We start from the raw sequence: 21695 nt of genomic DNA on the forward strand, positions 1-21695 counted from the left end.
TCTAAACAGTTAGTAACTTCCAGGGATAATGCACCACATTTACAATATGCAGGGATAAAGACAGTTTTTATTTAGAGTTTAACACTTCACTGCTGTTTGGAAGTAAAATAGAAGGGATTTTTTTGAGGAATAACATAAAATAGTTTCACTCAAAGATGTGGGTTTGGAGCTAAACTTATGCACTTTTTTAAGCAACCCATGTTTGAGAAGCACAAAAGATAATTCAGTTTGTTCAGAAACACACTCAAACCTTTCTGGGTCAAATCTGCACCTTCATGTGGAATCAGTCCCATTGCAGTCAACTTCTAACGCTTTCTCTTCTCAGCTATCCAAGTCCAAAGTCCTCAGATGTCTGTCTGCAGTGTGTCCTATGCACAGTTGCTACAAGGAATAAAAACAGAGTCAAATACAGAGGCAAATACAAATGCCTAAGCATCCCAGGCTGCTTATGCTCACAGGTTCTACCACCACTGAAAAGCAATTTGCACAGAAGCAGCAGCCAGCCTTTAACGTTATGCTTCACCAGAAATACTGCATATTTACTTTAGTTTTTTTGATTGGAAACGTTACACTCTTGTCATTTATCTTTTGTTTGCATTTACAGGTGTCAGTCTTGAAAAACGTTGTCCTTTTTTGAAGTTCACGTAGGAGCAATCCTGTTAGTTCTGCAGTCACAAAAGAAGAACATGGACAGTGGCCAACAGACAATACATGCTATTAGGTATGTGTTCAAATCTTTGAAGTCTCCTTAGACAGTAAAGTTTTCAATATTCAGATAATTTTTTAAAAAACCCTTGTATTTGCACAGGTTGTTTGGTGCCCAGCACAATGGATACCACTCCTTTTGAAATCACTAACTATTATCACAATACATTACATTTTCATTACAAAGACGTGTAATCGAGGATTAATAACATGACCATTAAAGTTTTTCTTACTAGATGAGACATATTTTCTACTATTCTGTGCTATCACCAAACCTTGTTCTGCCTTTCTTTCTGTCCTTAAAAGTCAGCCAGCCTTGCTTCTCTCAAGTCAAAATGAACTGGCAAACAGAAAGTGTCTGCTGCTCTCAGACAAGCTACTAATGTAACTTAATTTTCCATAAATAGCATCTGCATTATCTAAGTTCAGCTATTTCTGTCTGCTAATAAGTTGCACATACTGACTTGTTCATACATAGCTTCTCTGAAGTCAAATCCACCCCAGCTAAATATGATTTTAAAAGCTGAGATTTACGCAGCAGTTTTGGCTCTGAACCAGAGCTGGAACTGGACAGCTGGAACAAGAACTGATCTTGCAACATATTCAGATACAATTCTGTGAAAATCTATGAGATTCTTCAGTATCAAATGCACACCTGGCCAAAAAATAACAACAACAAACCCTCTTTCAGAGAACGGAATGAAAAATACTGACTTTTTTATTAGCCTTCTCAGTCAGTCAAGGATGGAAAATTCTTCCCTTCCCCATTTATTTTTTTAAAGAGAGTGAATTCCAGTCTTGTGTATACCATTATGGATCAGTCCTTCATTAAATTAAAACATTAAAATAAATTTACTCAATATTTGTTAATCCAGCAAACCTCTGGTCTTTAGTGTAGTGGTACTTATGAAGGAAATTAGGCCACAGCTAGACCCTAAGTCCTTGTATTCCATTTTACCTGTACAATTGATTTCAGATCTTAGGCTGTGAGACTAGAAAACACTTGGAGTGTTCATTCAGTTCACCTCTAGGCTAAAGTCAGGATCTACCCTATGAATGTCATTTCTCGACACATTTGCCTAGCTTGTTCTTAAGTGGTAGTGGTCTCACAAGCTTTTTTAGAGTAGTTGGGTATCTATTAGCCTTTCACAGTATGTTTGGGATTGGAAGGGACCTCAAAAGATCATCTAGTCCAATCCCCCTGCTGGAGCAGGAACACCCAGATAAGGCTACACAGGAATGTGTCCAGGTGGCTTTTGAATGTCTCCAGAGTAGGAAACTCCACTACCCCCATGGGCAGCCTGTTGCAGTGTCTGTCACCCTCACTGAGAAGAAGTTTCTTCTCAAACTTAAGTGGAACCTCTTGTGTTCCAGTTTGAACCCATTACCCCTTGTCTTGCCATTGGTTGTCACCGAGAAGAGCCTGGCTCCATCCTCATGACCCTTTGTATATATCTGTAAACGTTAATGAGGTCACCCCTCAGTCTTCTCCAAACTAAAGAGCCCCAGCTCCCTCAGCCTTTCCTCGTAAGGGAGATGCTCCACTCCCTTCATCATCTTGGTTGCCCTGCGCTGGACCCTCTCCAGCAGTTCCCTGTCCTTCTTGAACTGAGGGGCCCAGAACTGGATACTGGTGTGGTCTCACCAGGGCGGAGTAGAGGGGAAGGAAAACCTCTCTTGACCTACTGACCATCCCCCTTCTAATACACCCCAGGATGCCATTGGCCTTCCTGGCCACAAGGGCACAGTGCTGGCTCATGGTCATCCTGCTGTCCACCAGGACCCTTCATCTGTATAATGTATATATTTTTTTGAGTGTGTGGAAAAAGTAACTATTCCACAACTGGGGAAAAAGCAGGAGGTATTTAAGAATGGAAAAATATGTCTTAGCAATGTATTATCTAGAGGTTTAGAAAATGGATTCAATTTAAATGAAATGACAGAAATCAAATCTGTCAACATATCTGCGCTCTAGTGCTTCTCTGAGTCATGAAACTCCCAAGCTATAAAGAAAAGTTACAAATGAGACACAAAGAAGAGAAAAAAACCCAAACAATTCTTTAGAGACACAAATTCAAATTTAACTTCTTGATAAAATATGATTCCTTGCAGGCAAATTACTACCCATAATACTAAATCATGATTTTCTGTATTGTGGCCAATCATAGGGAGCAGCACAAAGAGAGAACTGTCCTTCAGAATACACCCACTCTTTCTGTATTTAAGGTACAAATATATGAAAACAATTGCACACTTATATAAAATATTAAATTGAACCCAATAATACATAATCCAATATATCAGACATGTGAAAGAATTTGATGAAGTACCTATATCTACAGCTAATGCCCATTTATCTGTGAACCTAACATGACATGGCACAACTCCTAAGAGCAGTTGCTTCATTATATCAGTCTTCTCAGCTTGACCTTGAGCAGATCAACATGACATCACTCTAAAAAAGCTGAAGATGGTTTGTATATTTGCCTTAGAGAAAAATTATATATTGTGCACAGATTAAAAACAATAGATAGTCCTCAAGTGTATATTACATATTTTAGCTCTTCTTGCTCTTCTAGCTACTTTCTTAAACTGATGTTCCTTGTGGTTTCAGCTGCAAGTTATTTTGTACATGAACAAGTAAACACCACTTTTCTGTACTGCTCTGAATCCCACTGAGTGATACAAACTGTTTGTTGAAACTGGGTGATAGGATAGCATGGTCTTGAAGCTTAAAGGCACCATTTAGTTTTTGATTAATTTGTGAAAGAATGCTATGACTTGAGACTGAAACATCATTAATAGTTTAAAATAGAGGGTGGTGGAATTCCTAGAATTTCCTTCTATGAAACTGTGTAAATCCTCTTCTAAAAAGTGCTGCTTTAATACGCACTTGCATCCTTTAAGCCTGTTCACACTGTTTTCTTGTAATGCTTTCTATCACATATTGATGATTCTTTTGAATAAAAACAAAGGCATTTAAAAACAAACACAAACAAAACAAACAAACAAAAACCCCCTAACAAAACAGAATCTGTTTTTCAGCAATAGCTTTGTCAAGCACTGTTTATTTCCCTAATCTTTACAAGGTAACGTTTTTCTAAATGAGTCACAGCACCCCCAGGTCCCTCAGGTTACTCTGCATTGCTTAGACACTGCCTATCTGTTTACAAATCTAACATCAATTGCATAAATTCCTCCCTATTCATTTTGTCACAAGACACTTGTGCTTAAAATTTCTGAAAGGAGAAAGACTCTAAACATTTCAAAGATATATCTTTTAATTGCAAACTTTTGAGCATGTGAAAGTGTGTTTGTGGGTTCACTTGTCAGCAAAACCTGTCACAGGGAGCTGCTCACAGGAGAGAGCCTGTCTAGTTTCTTTGTGAGTTCGGGGGTTTCACTTGAGAATGCCTGTGAATATGGCTATCACCTCAGGGATGCGTTCTGTGCAGCATCACATACTGATTAACCTTCCTGCTTTTCAACCCAGGTAAGAAGATCTAGATGAAGCCGTTCATGGTAAGTCTTTGTTGGTAGATGTGATCATAGTTGTCATGTTTGAGTGTCAGTTATTTTGTTGCATGTTTGACTGGATTTTTTTTAAATGAAATGCAATATTTTGGGGTTGGACAGAGAGGGTTAACCTACAAACAGCACACAAGGTTGCATTCATCTAAGGCGGTGTTTGAATGATAAAACCAATGAGAAATATTGAAACTCTCACTGACAGCCAGCAAGTGTGTATAATAAACAAACACTCCTACTGGTGCCAGGGTGGTAAAAGAGCCAAAACTTCTGAAAAGATAAACGTGATTATTTCTATATTTATAACTAAATTCTGAACACTCACACATTTGCTTATTTCCAAACAGACTGACTATCACTTTAGCCTTGGAAGGGATCTTTGAGAGACACACGCTCTTTGGGAAGCCTATATCACCTGTCTATGAGACGAGACAGAGAATTTCAAAATGCAGATGAGACACACTAGGGAGGGATCAAGTGTTGGGCCAACGTGTGGCATGATGGAAAATACGAACAAAGGCAACATTTAAAGGAGGAAAACCAGATAACAAATACTTTCTGAAGTGATGAGGAACAGTCCTGGACTTGCACCATAAAATTTGGAGAAAGGTGTAGGCGAAAGTTTCTTGGGAGGTCTTGCTGGGAGGTATCTTAAAGTTCTCATTCAAGGTCAACACTGAAATGCTGGTATCAGAATCAAGGATACCTGAGGACAAGGACCACACAGGACTCTGCAAACCAGCATACAAAACAAAATAGTCTATGCTTTTAAATTGGATCCTATAAGGAAAACAGACCTCAGAAGAGAAACTTCCCATATGACATATGTGCGTTTTGTCACAAGGAGATAACCTGAGATATTTTGAAAATTTGGGATCTACATCCCAAACCAGCCACCATTGCTATGTAGAAGTGATCATGTATGTTCTGACCTTGAAATATACACAACCGTTTTCACTACAGTACAGCTAGGATTGAACAAGGGTTTAAAAATAGACCTTGCCTATGCAAATGGAAGCATTTGTACCTGCACTTGAAAATTCTTCCACTGATTTTGGGTAGGTATGTGAGGTTTCCACATGCATGTTCTTGAGTATCTCACTTCGGCTGGATGAAACTTGCAATCAGTGTGTTATTTTAGCCTTTTAATTCCTCTCAGGGCTTTTACTTAATAAATTAGAATGTAGTTCTCATTTAAGTGTATTTCAGCATAATCTTTATGTTTGATTTGCTGTTTGAAATCCTGGGTGCTCTAGGCAAAATACAGCACTTGGTTACTGAGAATAATTTTTTTCCAAAGTTTACTGTGGATTTGCCTTCTGATGAAGACATAATGAACGCTGTTGATCTTTTTTCAAGTATGATTAGCATTTTTAACCATTTCAATAAATAATTAAAAGAATACAATTAATAAATAAATACATTATTACTGAATAAAACCTAAATAAAATAGCAATTAAAACCACTGCTCTTTTCACCTAAAGCTGGCCAGGATACTCCTTCTGAAAAATATAAAAAAAATATGCAAAAAAATTGCTGCCTAAATTCTGAGTCTTCTTCAGGAGCAGTTTGCTAAGGTGCTCTCTAGAGCCAGTGGAGAAAGGGCAGTACCCCCACAGAGCTGGTCATCTTGCTGACTGTTCTATTCTATTCTATTCTATTGCTTATAGAGACACCCTGACACATGTACATGCCTGATAAAAAACCATTTGAAATGCTGCAGGGCACCCCATCTGCCCCACTGCTGCTGACCCAGATGCCCAGATTTCCTGTATGCCATGTTCTATTTGCCAGCCCCTTGCAGATGTCCTTGATACCCTTACGTATCTCAAATGGCATTTGATACTTATGTTTAGGGAAATTATTCAAAGGCTAGTTATCTAAAGTCAGCTGAGGTGAAATTTTGCTTTGGAAATTGTGTTTAGAAAATTTCCCCTTTAATGTATGGGACTGACATAAACAATTTGGTTTAATTTTCACACATCCTTAACCTGTAACTCTGCTTAGGCTAAATTACTAACTCTGCCATCATTACACACATGGCCAGATTGTATCTGTCTGTGTCTTGGCCTCACCATGTGCAGTGGAGATGGCATAACTACCTTCCCCCTTCTCTCGTTTTATGTTTCTTGTTCTGATACTGAGGTCTTTGATACAAGGATTGTCTTTTTCTGTAAGTTTCCACATGGTACTTAATAGATGAAGGTCCTACTCCTGCTTAAAATAATGCATGTAATTTTGTTAGACCTACTAAAATAAAACGGGAAAAAATGTATTTAGGTAACTTTTACAGAAAACAGGTTTGGTTTTGTTCGTTTGTTTGTTTGTTTTCTAGGCCAGACTTTTTCCCACATGTTCATTATGTTTCCACCAGGTTGGTAAATGTAAAAATTTTGTTTGTTTCCCAAATTATTAGCCTTCTGCCCCACATAATTTTATAGAACTAGTCAGTTGGTGGTTTTGGCAGGCCCAGTTCTCACTATCTTGGCTTAATCACAAGAAAATATTTACAGGAAAATTGTGTTTAAATACTGTTTATCCTACTATTGTCTGGATGGGAAGAAAATAATGTTCTTTCTGTTGCTAAGTATATAACACATCTCTAATAGCAGTCTGCTCCACAATTTGTCTTAAGAATATGAACACTGATAAAAAGACTGATGGGTAACTAACTACTTTAAAGTTGAGCAAAACTGAGGTCTTTGTGCAATAGCAAAATGCAAACTTTTCAGCATTTATATTTTAAGATAGGACACAGAGTTGAACCATTTTTTGCCCATTAGAAAACAAAATAAACCCAACTACAGCACTGCAAAAAATATCTCTAAGAGGTGATTTTTTTGAAACTCCCTCCCCTTTCTTTTTCATCATGAGAATAACCTTGACAAAATAAAGAAGCTAAGCTAACCACTATAAAAAGGAAAATCCATAATCTATACCTGTCCTCCCTTGTCCAACCTCAGCTGTCAGAAACAACATGCTAGAAACTGTATGGATAGTTGTTAAAAATTACCCTCTTTAAGTTTCTTCCCAGAACCTGCTCTCTTCAGCTTTCCCCAAGCTTTTAAACACTTCTTTGCCTTGTCCTTCTATCTCATAATTACTCAGAAACAAACCACTGTGACCCAAGAAATAGAATGGAGTCCCATTCCATTAGACAAGGCAAATCTTACCAACTTGTGTTCACAATTATAACAGCACCTGTCTAGTACAGCAAGACCTTCACACTCCACGGATGCTGCACATGGGCATCCCAAAACAAAGTAAAGGTTACCCAATCCACTAGAGGCACTGAGGACAGCAATGATAACAAAATTATACAGTCGCTATGCGTGGAAATGAGCTCAGACAAACAAATCAACAAAAAATGAAAATGCCCAGTTTTGAATGAGAGATTATTTTTCATAAAAGAGTTGGTTAATCTCCAAGTTCTCAGTCCTGGTCCTTATCATACCTTTAGAAAATATCTTCAGAACAAAACCTAGGAAGCAAATTACATCTTTTTACTGGATAAAAAGGAAATAGTTCCATGGATTAAGGAGGGATACTGAGTTTATGGGATATTTTAATAGTCTCCACTTTCATTTTAACTTGCTGCACACAGTTCTTGGATGAGGTATTTTTTTTTTTCTCCACCCTGTTGCAAAGGCTAAGGTTTTAAATATTAAAATATTTTTATATCTTTAAATATAAAAAATAATACTCTGAAAGAAGGAGAAGACATGATTAAATTTTGTAACTGTTTAGCTCTCTTGGACCAATTGTTTCTAATCCTAATCCTCCTTAGCTGGAGGTTTGCTGCTCGTTTTCAGATTCGAATAGAATCATAGAATGTCCTGAGTTGGAAGGGACCAACAAGGACCACCGAGTCCAGCTCCTGCCCCTGCATAGGACAACCCCAAAATTCACACCCTGTGTCTGAGGGCATTGTTCAGCCACTTCTCAAATACTGACAGGCTTGGAGCCATGGCTGCCTCCCTGGGAAATAGGTATTTGCCAAGTATTTTTCCTCATCTAACTACTTGTCTAATGAAAGATACTCTCTGCCTTGCTTCTCTTATATCCTTGGGTCATGGTTGCAACAATCCTACTGTAATAGATAGAGGAAATTCTATGCTAAGGTCCCTATCTAATCACCTGAGGAAAACCAATAACTTAATAAAGTGTTGTGTTCTTCACTTACTGTTCTTAAAATCATGAAGACATATTGATAATGCTCCTGTGCACAGCTTATGTCCTAAAAGGCCTAATGCCCTTGGGCTATTTTGCAGAGAGAAGGAATAAACTTTACTTCTGATCTTCTTTAATGCAGAACAGGTTAGAGGAGGTCTTTAATGAAATCTCAGACAGTCTTCTGACAAGGTACAGAGTGTAAATAAAGTGTAGTGCTTGTGTTCTGTTGTCTGTCTGCAAACTGAGATGATGCATGACTATTTTTCACAAATGGTATTAAAAATCACTGATAAAGAGAAAGGCTATCCATTGATTTCTGCAACCTTGAAACACATTCTCAAAGGGAGAAAAAATTAAATGAAATAACCTATGTCTTAAAGTTATTTAAGAACATAACCACAGATGCATGCAGAGGTGTATTTTAGGGTGGTGAGACATTTATTTGAATTTTTATGCATCTTTTGAATTGTTTCAAAAAATCTGGGCTTTCCTAGCCTGTGTGATGGGATTTCCTTAAGACTCAAATGTCCAGGGAGCTTTGAAATGGGATCTAATCTCCTAAATCAACCAGGCAGTTCTGCAAATGTTCCCTTGCTCCTTTCACCAGGCTGAGGGTCAAGTCTGGTTAGACAACTCAAATGGTTCCAGGTCCCACAGCATCTGTCAGCACGTGGCTCTTCCTGCCCATCTAGGGTGGCAGTTCAAAGCTGCACAGGTCCTCGGGAATAATTTTACCTGCTGAGCTCAACATCATTTCCTGATTTTTCGGTATAGGCCCTTGCATTCTGATTATGCTTGGTTTTTGAAATTTAATTGGCTATATAACACAAGCCACATCGACTATTGAAACACAAACCTAGTATTTAAGCAAATGAATTAATAATTATTTCTAACATGCAGCAAGGTTTTTACAGGAAACATGGATTGTTTTCTTTAATGTTGTTGAAATGTTATTTAAGAAATCTAGTAGGTACTAATTTTAATTAAGACTATATTATCCAGGACTAATAAAATGCATGAATGATAATATTTTTTTGTCATTAATAAAACATATAAATTTTTGCAGTTGATCTTTGAACAGCCTTTTTCCTTTCAGATGTGCTCTAAAGCTACAATTTGGTGCCACCTATTAATTTGATTTATAACTCTGCATTTTCCTTTTATTTAATTTCTCTATTTTTGCACAGAATAGTCATCTCTCCTAGTCAGAAAAATGAGCTAATTTGAAAAAAATAAAAGCTAATTTTAGACAAATGCTTTCACGAGATAATTTCATTGACGTGTGCATGCCCTATTTCCAATGACTTAACAATCACATTAACTTTTTGCCGGCTCCATTGCATTGCTGGACAGGCTGATAGGGTGATATAGAGATGTTGTTCATCTAAACCACAGTCCAGCAAAGCAGTTTAACATATTAATAGTTTAAACATATCTATACTTCACTAAAATCAATTCAAGTGCTCACAGGTTCACTTTTATGTATGCTTTGTTGGACCAAAGCCACAATTACCCATCTGCTAGAGTGGAGCTTAGTAAAATATATTAAGGGGAGCCATCTTTGTGAATAAAACTAACAGTTTGGGAATTTGTTAACTATAAAATAACTAGAGTTTCATTTTCTCTATAATTGTAGGGAAGGGTATTAAAAAGTCTTTGCACAATAGGCTGAGTAGTAATTCTTGGCTGACTCAGAGAAGACTTAACACATAACTTACCTCCATGACCTTTCCAGTGATGCCTGTTCTCAGTCTTTTGGTCTTTCTTCATTTTAACATCATTCTCTCTGTCTTTCTTGACATCACTCTCTACAATGTAGTGCGGCCTCTTTCTGAGACCTCTTAAAAGGTCTGCTGCTATTCACTGTCTGAAAAATTAGTTACTTATCTTGATGCTTTCATTCATGAGAGTCATTCAAGAGAGAACACAGTTTTTTAACTTTCTTTCCTTGAGAAGGGACACGGCAAAACACGATTTGTTACTGTTATATGGACCTTTTACTGTATCATCTTTTTCCTAAGTTTACAGACTTTCCCTTACTCCTGTTGATATCTCACGTATTAACCAGGATTCACCGAATTCTCCTGAGCTTCCAAGCTACCACACATGGAACCTGGTGCACTGAAATGAACAGAAGGCATGGCAGCAGCTATCTAATATGCTACTACTCCATCATGAGCTACAGTGAAGGTAGGAGCTCTGTGAATAAGACTGATATTTAAATTAGGCGTAAATTACTTATCAAATATTGTTATAATTTGGGTTAAATTCCAATAGTCTGGCAGAGATTCTTTTTATATGTTTTTAAGTGACCTGCCCATTTCTAGTACTCAGTATGAAGTGAACACGTACTATGTTTTTCTTTTTCTATGCTTCTGTTCCTCTCTGAGCTGACTTGTAACTCAAACAGGCCTCTTGGATTTCATGCATGTATGTTGTAATAAAAAATATGTAAGTCAAGCAGCTTTAAAATAAATGGGAAAATAGGAATTACTTGCACCACATGGGAGCTAAAGGCTGTGGAGACTCTTCACCTGGACTCCTTCAGTGGACATAAAGGACAGCATTGAAATCTATACTGAATGACATATTAAATATTCGATTTAAGTTGGAGGGAATAGGAAAGAGATCACAGAGAAACACTCATGATATTACTGCTGTTCTCCAGCACACAAACTGTAATGAAAGTCTTTTCTTTGACTTCAATATATCTTAGGTTTGTACACATCTTTTTAACTAGACAATTACATCCTTCAGCCAACTGCACCTGTACTTGAGAAAGTATCATAATGACTCCAAGACTGTATCACTTTTTATTACATTTCTGAACTAATCTACAGCTTAATTTTCATTTGGTTTAGATGGTTGGGTAAGCATTAGAAATTATGTGAGCTGGAAAGCCTCAGAAATAAGCGTGTACTTTCTTTTGTAAGAAACAGGTAGCAGGGCCATCCTGTCTCTGGAAGTTGTCCCTTTTCTTTCATCTGTTGAGGTTCGTTTCACACTGGGCACGCTCACTTGAGGTAGAATAATATAATCAGTACAGGTCACCTTTTGTGTCTGAGCAAGTGGAGGAAGTTATGCTCTTGCTTCATGCTACAGTAGTTAGAGAGATGTTGACAAAGTTCAGAGTCTGGGTGACACTGAAACATGTGGCTCCTGTCTTCCGCATGGTCAGGCTGAAGCCTCTGGAGGTCTGAATGCAGGGGTTTGCTCCATAGAGCCCCAAATGATGTGACACTGTCAAGAAGATGTTACTTACAGAGAGGGTAAAACTGAAGAAGTAAAGGCGCCTCTTATGAACTGAAATCAACTTCTCTCCCTTTCACTACATCTATTGTCTTTTATAATAAAGGTGATAGGTTTGCAGAGAAACATTTTCTTCTAGTCTGGAAAATTCTGTTAGAAGAAGAGTGACCTCCCTTAGAGTTTATGTGATTGAAAAGTTTTATATGAACTATACTTCACTGCACCATAGCTCTTTATATTTCCATTTTATTTAATTTAAAGCGGTGTGGTTTGTAATCAATGAAGTTTCTTTGCTGGAGAGAAGGAGGTTTTAGCTTCAGAACAAATACACAGCATTTTTTCATTTCCTTAATCTTGTGCTGTAGGTGGTCAGTTCCAACTGCTGCATTTGGCACTGGAGGTTTGTTTAGTTTAAAGCCAAGTAAAACGGACAGGGAATAGCTAAATTGAAAAATTGAATTTAATATGGTAAGTATTATGCTGCAGTTTATATAATATCAGTGTTCCCTAGAGTTATATATTATTGTTGTAATGTTCTTTGACACAGATTGGTATGAAACAGAAGTGATTAAAAGGGCAGGTAGGAACATTAGGTTTGCTCCTAGGGGAAAAAAGCCTGAAATATGGTATAAAATTAACCTGGCTGAGGAAGATGCTACTGCAGAGCTATGGTGATCCAGTGACAGTGGCCACATGTGGTTTGTTTGCATCATGGCTGATAGAGTCATAATTCACTGTTTGAGACAATAATGTCGGGACTACAAGAGGCTCCTCGCTTATTGTTTACTTCCTTTACAGGAAAATGAGAGAAGTATCTAGATGCAGCAAATAGTTTTTAATACCTTTACATTATCCCAGGAATTTGTGAGTGCACAGTGACAGGGCCATATTCAGTGGCATCTAGTTCAACACACTTCTCAGAGATGATGTCCCAGACAACTGAGCAGTAAAGGCAGACAGAGCAGCACAACAATGAGCTGCTGTTATGACACAGAATCCCCCTAGGAACGAAGCTATCGCCTTTTTTTTGCAGTCGTACACTGGCTGCTCCTTATAAGGTGAACATTAATTTGCTTGGTGTTGTGTAGCAGTCTGTGATCTTTCTTGCACTTAGTAAGTTCTGCAGAACATTGTGCAGTTTGTCCTGTGCTGGGAGAACTGTAAACAGGCTTTGGTAGACCAAACCCTGTGACACATTTTAATGCCTTGGGATGGTCAAGCCCTTGCATCTATAAAACTACATTGACCTAGTGACTCCAATGTAACTGTGGTGCTTCCAGGGGCTGAGAACCCAGCCCAGAGCTCCCATCTTTTATGATGTTCCTTTAACTGTCATACTAATACTCAGACTTTGAACAGACAAGCAGTTCATTTAATATACGCTCTCAGGTGAGCTCTCACTGACCAATTCTCAAAAACATGTGAATTTGGGAACTGGATATTTTGCTGCTGCTTATATGAGGCTGTGACCCTAAATTTGAAGCATTTGTGTACAGCTAGGGAACTACCCTGCTTTCAAGAAAAAACTAAAACTGTCCTAGCCCACTGCAAAGGTCAGAGCCTCGCAGGAATTTTCTCCTCTTGAGTCTAGGCGACTGTAAGCCTTACATGGGCTTAATGGGAATGTGGAAAGTTAAGTGCAGCCTTTTTTCTAAGGAGAGTCTTGTGTGGTTCATTCCTACAATTGCGATGTCTGTCTCACAGATATGGAGTTGTTCAGAAAGCTCAAGATGAAAATAAGCTAATTTGTCTGAATTTTCTATTACTAACAAGTGTTACTTTTACCTCCAGATTTATTCCACCAAACCACAATTTATTTTTTATTATCACCTTCTCAAATATTAGCTTTCTTTTAAACCAAGGGTCTATGTCCACTTACTTTGAAGTTATAGGCAAAAATTCTCATCATGTTCAATGAAAAGAAAATTAGGCCTAGGTTTGCTATTTCCCCTGAATTATTAAAATGTTAAATGCTATAAAGCTTTTATTTTTTTTGACATCTAAGCAGAATAAGTAGATGAGCAAATGATTTTTCCAGTCAGCCTACAAAAATGCTTGTCTTTTTAATATCTGAAAATGACAGCTTTGCAGTTCTATTCTCATTTTATCCATAATTTTTAACTGCAGAGTAGAGTGCTACTTTCTCAACTGCTTGTAGCTTCTGTGGTCATTTATTTCACTGCAAAAAGGGTGGAAAAGACACTACTCAATGCTGTTTAATTCTTAAACTTCCTATATATAATGTTTGCCTTTTGAAAGATGATATTTATTTTATCTGTGACAGATAGCTTTCCTACTGGTTATAGTGGCAACAAGAACAGAGGAAAATTATATTGCTATTTAAGACATTAAAAAGTGTGAAAATTCATCATGCTTTTATTTTTCGGTGCTCCCTGTGCTGAACAAATAGAGTGTTATCCTCTTTTGGTAAAATTCTAACAAGAAGCTTGCACTGGGCTTCTTCCCAGACTGGAGTCTGGCAAAATTATCATCCTGAAGAATAACTTATATCTCCAGAATTCAGCAGACTTTTGAAATATAGACAGAAACATCAGCCAGCACATGTGATGTAGTGTTTAAAAGTTTCCTCTGTCCCCTGCCCAGAATGAAATGAATTTGGAATTAAAAGCTTGATAAATAAGAAGTTGCAAAGTTAAAACAAAACAAAACAACAACAAAAACAAACAAACCCCGAAAAACAAACAACAAAAAGCCAAACAAAACATGACAGCAGAGTTCAAGGAAAGAAATACTGAAAAATACAGAAATATATTCACCATTCAGAATAGCTTTACTGAATCAAATTCACATTGACCTATGACCTGGTCATGAATTGAAGTTTATTACAGATGTTCTACTGATGTGCAGGCAAAGCCGGAGAGAAAGAATGATCAAATGTATGGGTGTGACACTACAGGTTTGCTCCTGCTGTTTTAGCTGTGTGCCTCTCCAAAACAGGGGACCCTCTTATTGACAGCAGGAATTACTGAATGCAGTAAGAGTTTTCCCCAGCAGCCTGGGGTTTGCTGCCACTGTGCCACACCGAACAGGTTGGAATGGTGGTTGAATAGGGCTGTTACAGAGGGTGCACTGACTCACTTCTATGTCTCCTGCCATTGTAAGTCCTGGAGAAACTATGACAAGAGAAGGAGCAGGTAAGAGCAACTTGGAACTTGTTCCCGGAAGAACAGAGGATGTTCAGTATATTCTTGTACCAGAATGGGCATGGAATAAGCTACAAAATACACTTTCATTAAAATTAATTAAAAAATCTACTCCCTTTATATTCGCATTTGTAGTGCTCTTAGTAACCTGATTCCCTGTCCTTTGTGGGTTTGATGGCAAAAAAAATATTGATTATTTGGAATGTAATTGCATTGACTGTTCCTATTATCACATTTGACTATATTGATTTGAAATTACTCAGCCACTATGTTATCACAAATGGCTGGTGTCATTCTTTGTTTAATTTTTTGTTTAATGCAAATGTTTTGAATTAGGAGTCTCTGCATCAGATTTAGGCGTACATTTTCTTGCTTCTATTTCTTGACCATGTTAGTGATTTAACAGGAATGTCTGCACTTGTCAGTAGGAATCTCCCAGTCTGGAGGCTGATAAAAAAAAGCCACGAGCACCATGAGGCTGACTTTGTCACTCTAAATGATTAAGAGTCTTGACAATATTTTCCATATTTAAAAATCTCAAATAATGACCAAGGCCAAGGGAAGTGTGGCTGTCCTAGGTCTCTTTTTATGTACTAGCTGATGTGTTATTTTCTTAACTTCATACAAAACCAAGAAGTTAAAGCAGGGCTCACAGGCAAGCAGCCAATATCTCAGTGGAAAATGGCATCAACATAAGCCCAAAGGTTGGAGAACTGAATGTGATACTAAATATTACACACACCAAATTTTAATTGGCTCACTATGTTGTCTAATCTTTATGATCTTAATGGATCACCTAATGATTTCAGTAGATAGAAAATGTGAATTTACCTTGATCAGCCCTGAATTACCAGTAGGTTTTTCCAGGAGTCTCAATTTACTTTTTCAATGTTTACTATTACAAAAAGTAGCTTCTAAAAACCTGCTTCAGATTGAGCTCAAAGAAAAGGTATCTCTCAACTTCAGTAACACTTGGATTAAACCATAATTGGTGAACATGATAATCAAAGTAACCGAAGGCACCAAAACAACCATGGGTAGAGTTATTGTATCACTAAAGTTGACTTCTACAGTATTTACCAAATACCATTTGTAAATATCTCTAACAAGAATCTTAAGCTCATTTTAGACTTTGAGCTCTGTAGTAGATGAAAAAGTGTGTAAGAGGTAGTGATGATTTTTTTTTACCCACTAGAAAGATGTGACTGAAAATTTACATACATTTATCAAAACCAGACACTGTTACTATTATAATGATATTTTTTGCTTGCTTTCCTGTTGCTTTTACTGCTGGTTTGGTGTGTGGTGTTCAGTATTTAAAAGCAGCAGTTTGGGTGCTTTACGTCAATCTCAGTATACGGAGCACTCTTACTTCTCAAAATCAAGAAAAAGTTGTCTTATATCCCAGTTACAGTTTATTTTAGAATTCTTTAATTATACCTAAGACCTACTACTTGCTTGCTCTGTGATATTAAGACATTGCTCTCTGCTACCTTGGACTTGCATAATCATAGAATATTCTGAATTGGAAGGGACCCGCGACAATCATTGAATCCAACTTCTGACTCCACACAGGGTAACCTAAAAGTTACACCATGTATTTAAGAGACCAACACCTCCCTCTCTGCTCTCCCTCATGAGGAAGTTGTAGACAGCAAAACTGGCCATCCCTCAGTCTCCTCTAAGCTGAACAAACATCCTCCGCCACTCCTTGTAAGTCACTTGTCATTTCACCACTTCTGTTGCCCTCCTTTGGAAGCATTCTAATATTTTTATATCCTTTTTATATCCTTTTTATATCCTTCCTATACTGTGGAGCCCAAAACTGCACACAGTACTTGAGGTGAGTCTGCACCTGTGCTGAATATAGTGGGATAATAATTTATTTTGGCCAGTTAGCTATGCAACGCTTAATGCACCCAGCGTATGGTTGGCCCTTTTAGCCACCAGGGCACATTGATGACTCGTTTTCAGTTTACCATCAACCAAAACCCACGCATCCCTTTCTGCAGGGCTGCACTGCAGCCTCTTGTCCTCAGTCTGTAGGTACATCCAGAGTTACACCATCCCAGGTGCAGATTCTGGCATAATTACTCTCACTAGAAATTGTTTTCAGTAGAAATAAGCGAAGAGTTTTACAAAACCAATTATCTTCATTATTTTACACCAACCAAATTATAGTGAAAATGTCTTCCCAAACAGTAGGACAACAGAGGATGACACTTACTGTGACCATTTTATATTGTAACTCCCAGCAAGCTGAGCATACCTGTTAACTGCTGCCTCCAGATATTTACTGATGAACTGTTGTTGTCTCATTGTTATCCTTCCATTTGGAATTCCTTTCTTGAGGGTAAAGAACATCTTTCTTTGTTAAGGATTTCTAAAAAAAAATAATAAATAAAGCAAAGACATTTTTCTAATTTAGTCGATGGATATGTTATGATAATGTGTTTAAAATCCACTGTATGTCATTTTGTTGATGTCAGTATTATGAGATACCCTATAAATGAAATTGTATTTTATTGTAAACCTGTCCAGTAGATCAATAGATATTATGAAGGACCAAACCAATTTATTTCACCTTCCTCTGAAATGAAAACCTAAGTGGTCTGAGACTGGATTTTTTATTTGAAATAATCTTTAAATTATTTTTTTGGGATAAGATTAAAAAAAAAAAAGATATCAAGAAAGTTATAGTGGAAAGATTAATAATCATTATTTCTAAAACCTTATAGGATAATAATTTTACAGTAGCGGAAGTATATGAGGAAAGAAGGGAGACTGATACTATATGGCGTTTTCTACATTCTTTGTATCAGGTACTAGATCTCCATGTGTGTTAGTGCTGAGACATTGCTAACTTTGGCTGGAAGCAGGCTGTGCCAGGAACTGAAACTGAAATGAAAAGATTGCATTATTGGTTTTTTTCCTGGCTGTGAAATCTGTGCACATATACACATATGGTCACTGTGTCTGAATTACAGTGCAGACTGATCTAACCTAGCTATTAGCTGTTATTTCTGTTAACAGCCTATAAGGTACTTCAACTGATTGTTCAGCTATTTAAAAAAGTGGCTGAGCTAATATTTCGTAAACTAGACATAAAATACATGAGCAATATGAAAAGATGTTACTTCTTCTTGCACCTTCTTAGGTCTGAGAGAATTTACTGAGAAGACCAAGAAACTTTTAACATGTTGTGCCAGGATTTGATGTTCAATTAATTTCAAGGTGGTGCTTTTGGTAGAACACACGTTGTTGCTGGTTAAATGTAGAGTCCTTTTTCATGTCAGCAGGAATGGTGATAATTACATAGCCAAACAGCTTACCTGCAATCTTTTGAATATCACAGGTATACCTTTCTATACTGTTAGCACAGTTAGCTAGATTAACTAGAGTAAATAATTGTAAACATATGAGCTATAGTTATGGTACTAGGCTAAAGGCTGCCAGTGGATTATATCTCAGATTGGCATGCTACTGGTACAGCTTGTTGAAACGCAAGTTATTTTTGGAAGATAATTCTTTTTGAACAGCTCTGTTTTTAGATCCCTGAAATTGGATGTTTGTCCCATAAGTAATTTGAAATTTGCAATTTCGCTGTACTTTGGCAGCACTGCGATAAACATATGATCCTTGGTAAGTCATGGGATACTATGTTTATTCTGAGATATCTTGCTCTTTCCGTTTCAGAAAATCAGAACATTGTTTGTTGGCATTTGAACTGAACATAGAGTACTAATTTGTACCAGAAGGGTACTGAATTTAGGTACTGAGTGAGAAGGCACCTGGCTAGCTCTTACCTATTTGCACACATGTATGAAGCAAAGGGCATTTGAACAAAAAATTTCACATTTTATCTTTTTGCTGTAGTTGCAAGTGAATGGTAAAATTATTACAGTCTTCACAGTCCTTCCTTAAGTGCAAAGCAACAGCAAATTGACTGCAGAAAGTCAGGTATTCAGGTTATTGTATCCTGTTCTTCCAGCTTATTTTTATTTCCACAGTTAAGAGTGAGGAATTAGCTTTGCCTGTTGCTTCTCTTACACATTCATGTTGTTTCTTCAGGCTATGCTTAATCTGATCTTTTTCTGTTGAGACATCTATGCTTCTATCTGTCATGTGCTGTCAATTCTCCATTGTCTGCTTCTTCTATTGCTATAAGATCCCCATCTCTGGTTTCCATAAATTTCAAAGTTCTTTCTCCAAATCGTTTAAATAAACCTCTGCTTAAACTATGTCCCTCAGCAACTTTGACTTGATCAGCCTGACCCCTTCGAACCATCAATTACCCTTGTTTTATCAAATCACATTCAGGCTTCCTGCCTTTATCTTAAGACATCTTAATGGGTGCTTTTTTTTTTTTTTTTTTCTGCAGTATGCCTGTTTCTGTCTCCGAGATTAAGATTTATTAAAAGTATTTAGGCATTTTAAGATGAAATAATGTGTTCAACTGAATATTCAAAAGCACTGACCTTGTAATTCCCACTGAGGGTAACAGCCATTCATTCTCCTCATCAGGAAGATCCACAGTCCAGCCCTGCAGACTCTGTCCCAGCGCCCATTCTGGATTCTCTCTTCCTCTGGCAGGAGCCTAGTTCCTTCCCCTTCGTCCCGAGGGCAACATCAGTGCCATCCAATCTGTGGAGAAAGTTTGCAGCAATTCAAAACATGGCTCCGCCAAACAGTCTCTTCCTTCCATTTCCAACACATTTTTTTTTAGGGTTTTGTAATTAACCATAGCACAATTGAAGAGGTATAAATTATGAGCAGCCCAACAATGGCATTTCCGACAAAGAACTAGAGCTAAGCGGGAGAATCTCTCATTTTATTCATTTTTCTCCGGCTTTGAAAATCTTTTTGTGTCACTCTTGCGTGAAAGCCAAGTGTGCAAAAGCTTTTGGCAAAAATGGGACTTTGGCAAAATGTTTGCATTTGGCTCAAGAAACTCCAGTTTTCTGTGTTCTACTCTCACCTTCCTGGAAGTCTATTCTACACTTTAGAAATAATCCCATAAAAACTTCATCAAAGTCAGTATTTGATTCCAAAATGTTAGAGTTTTGGCATAAAGTCAGTTGGAACAGAAAATATTTCTTTGAAAAAAATTCTGACTAGTTCCATAAATGTCATTCCATTCATTAAGTACATATGTAACAGTAGCTGAATTAGCTATCTGTTTACACACATCAAGTCATCTGAAATATTACGAAGTCAAACAGGGCTTAAGGGTTGGTTGAGTAACAGTATCATAAATTTTAGTAACCTTTGGTCTGAACTTGATGTTCATTATAACACACGTCTATGAAGAAAACTAACTGAAACATCAGGAAATGGTCAGAACGTAAATGAAAAGCATTAGCAAAAAAATTGAAGACATTTTAATTAACTTAGAATAATGCATTAGGGTGACTGGCAAATTAATTGCTATCCAAGTCCTGACACTTTTTTTTTATTTGAAACCATAACACGATTATTTACCAAGTGAATTCATTTTCTGTTGATAATAATATTAGCTTTTAAGTAACACATGAGGACTTAAAGTTTAATCCGAGGCTTCATGGGCCATCATTTCTAACCCTTTAATGTTATTGTGATCAGGAACAGGTTTAACTAATATAATCATACTGCATTCATGGTAAAATATAAATTACATTAAAAATGTACCTTTTTGAGGTTTTTGTACTTTATCTGATTTTTCTGCTCTGTCATGTAAAAGTAGTCAAGTCTTCTGATTCTTAGTCAGGGCAAGTGAAGAAATAATGCATGTTTCCCAGAGAGTTACCCTTGTATTCATATGTAATTTCTTCTATAGTTTCTCTCTGTTTTGTGGGGGTGTGTGTGTCTGTGCATTTATTCCATCTGTCCTGTATCTCCGTCTATCTGAAGACTTAAAGACTGGTTGATATTTCTCTCCTGCATGACAAGGATGTCACATGGTGATGCTGTGGAAAATGCATAGAAATAACATGGCCTGAAAAAATCAGAAGGAGCTGGCAGAATTTTTTTACTCCAAACTCACTGTATGTCTTTGCTTTCCATGCTTTTGAAACTAGTATCCTGTGAAGTGCAATTGTTATTTTGAAAGCAATACTTTTTATCTGTGCAGCTGTCTCTTAGACAGGAACCGCTCATCAAGTCTGGGACTAAGTCTGGATCCGGATACACCTAGACTCCTCTCTGAGAAGGAGTTTGGAAAGCAAGGGGGTCCATTCTGAACCTTGTAACCCAACGGGAGGACCTCCCTCTGCCCTCTTGCATCCGCTGTCCCCACAGAGATTATTCTAAAACAACTATCACGCAATTCTGCTTGGTATATTTCCTCCATGCAGTAAGTAACAGCGAACCTTGCCATCAGACTTTGTTAAGTTGCACTTTTAAGTGATCTAAACACTGCTGTGTGGCAAGCAGGACCCTACATCACTCATCTGCAACAGCAGCATATGCTGTCAGAGAATCACTTCTTGTGCATAGAGCTGTTCTTTCCAACTTGCCAAGCACATTTCTAGTTTCTTTAGGTATCTTTTAAAATGTTCGTTTCTAAAACTAGTCACTACACTGAAAAATCTTGCATATAAGGGTAATAGATGTCATTTTCTAATGGATGGCAGATCTCTTGCTCTCTCCAGGGCCATGCTGTTAGACTATTGTTGAAGCCAAAAGAGACCACCTTTATTTGACTAGCAGAGAAGACCGCTGATGGCTGCTCTTCTTTGTCTGGAAGTACTTCCAAAAGGTAAGCAGTCTTTCCAAACAGTCACCAGAAATAGGAGGCAAATAAAGAGGCTATTGAAAGTATATTCACACAGGGATGCTGGAAGAGTTGCTGCTCAATAACTGAAAAAATAGTTTTAAATTCTTTACCTTAAACTGCAT

The 21695-nt window shown here is 37.4% G+C and overlaps 1 long non-coding RNA gene across 1 annotated transcript in view; it reads right to left on the reverse strand.

Annotated features, from left to right (window-relative positions):
- Positions 1-50: 50 nt before the first annotated feature.
- Positions 51-21695, reverse strand: part of LOC110358124 (uncharacterized) — a 185338-nt gene continuing 163693 nt past the window's right edge. The window contains exons 5-7 of the long non-coding RNA XR_010474721.1: positions 19298-19463; positions 17089-17202; positions 51-381 (exon numbers count right to left, since the gene is read on the reverse strand). This is a non-coding gene — a long non-coding RNA (uncharacterized LOC110358124). The remainder of the gene's footprint in view (positions 382-17088; positions 17203-19297; positions 19464-21695) is intronic.

Source organism: Columba livia, chromosome 9 (genome assembly GCF_036013475.1).
Source record: "Columba livia isolate bColLiv1 breed racing homer chromosome 9, bColLiv1.pat.W.v2, whole genome shotgun sequence".
NCBI classification, from domain to species: domain Eukaryota; kingdom Metazoa; phylum Chordata; class Aves; order Columbiformes; family Columbidae; genus Columba; species Columba livia.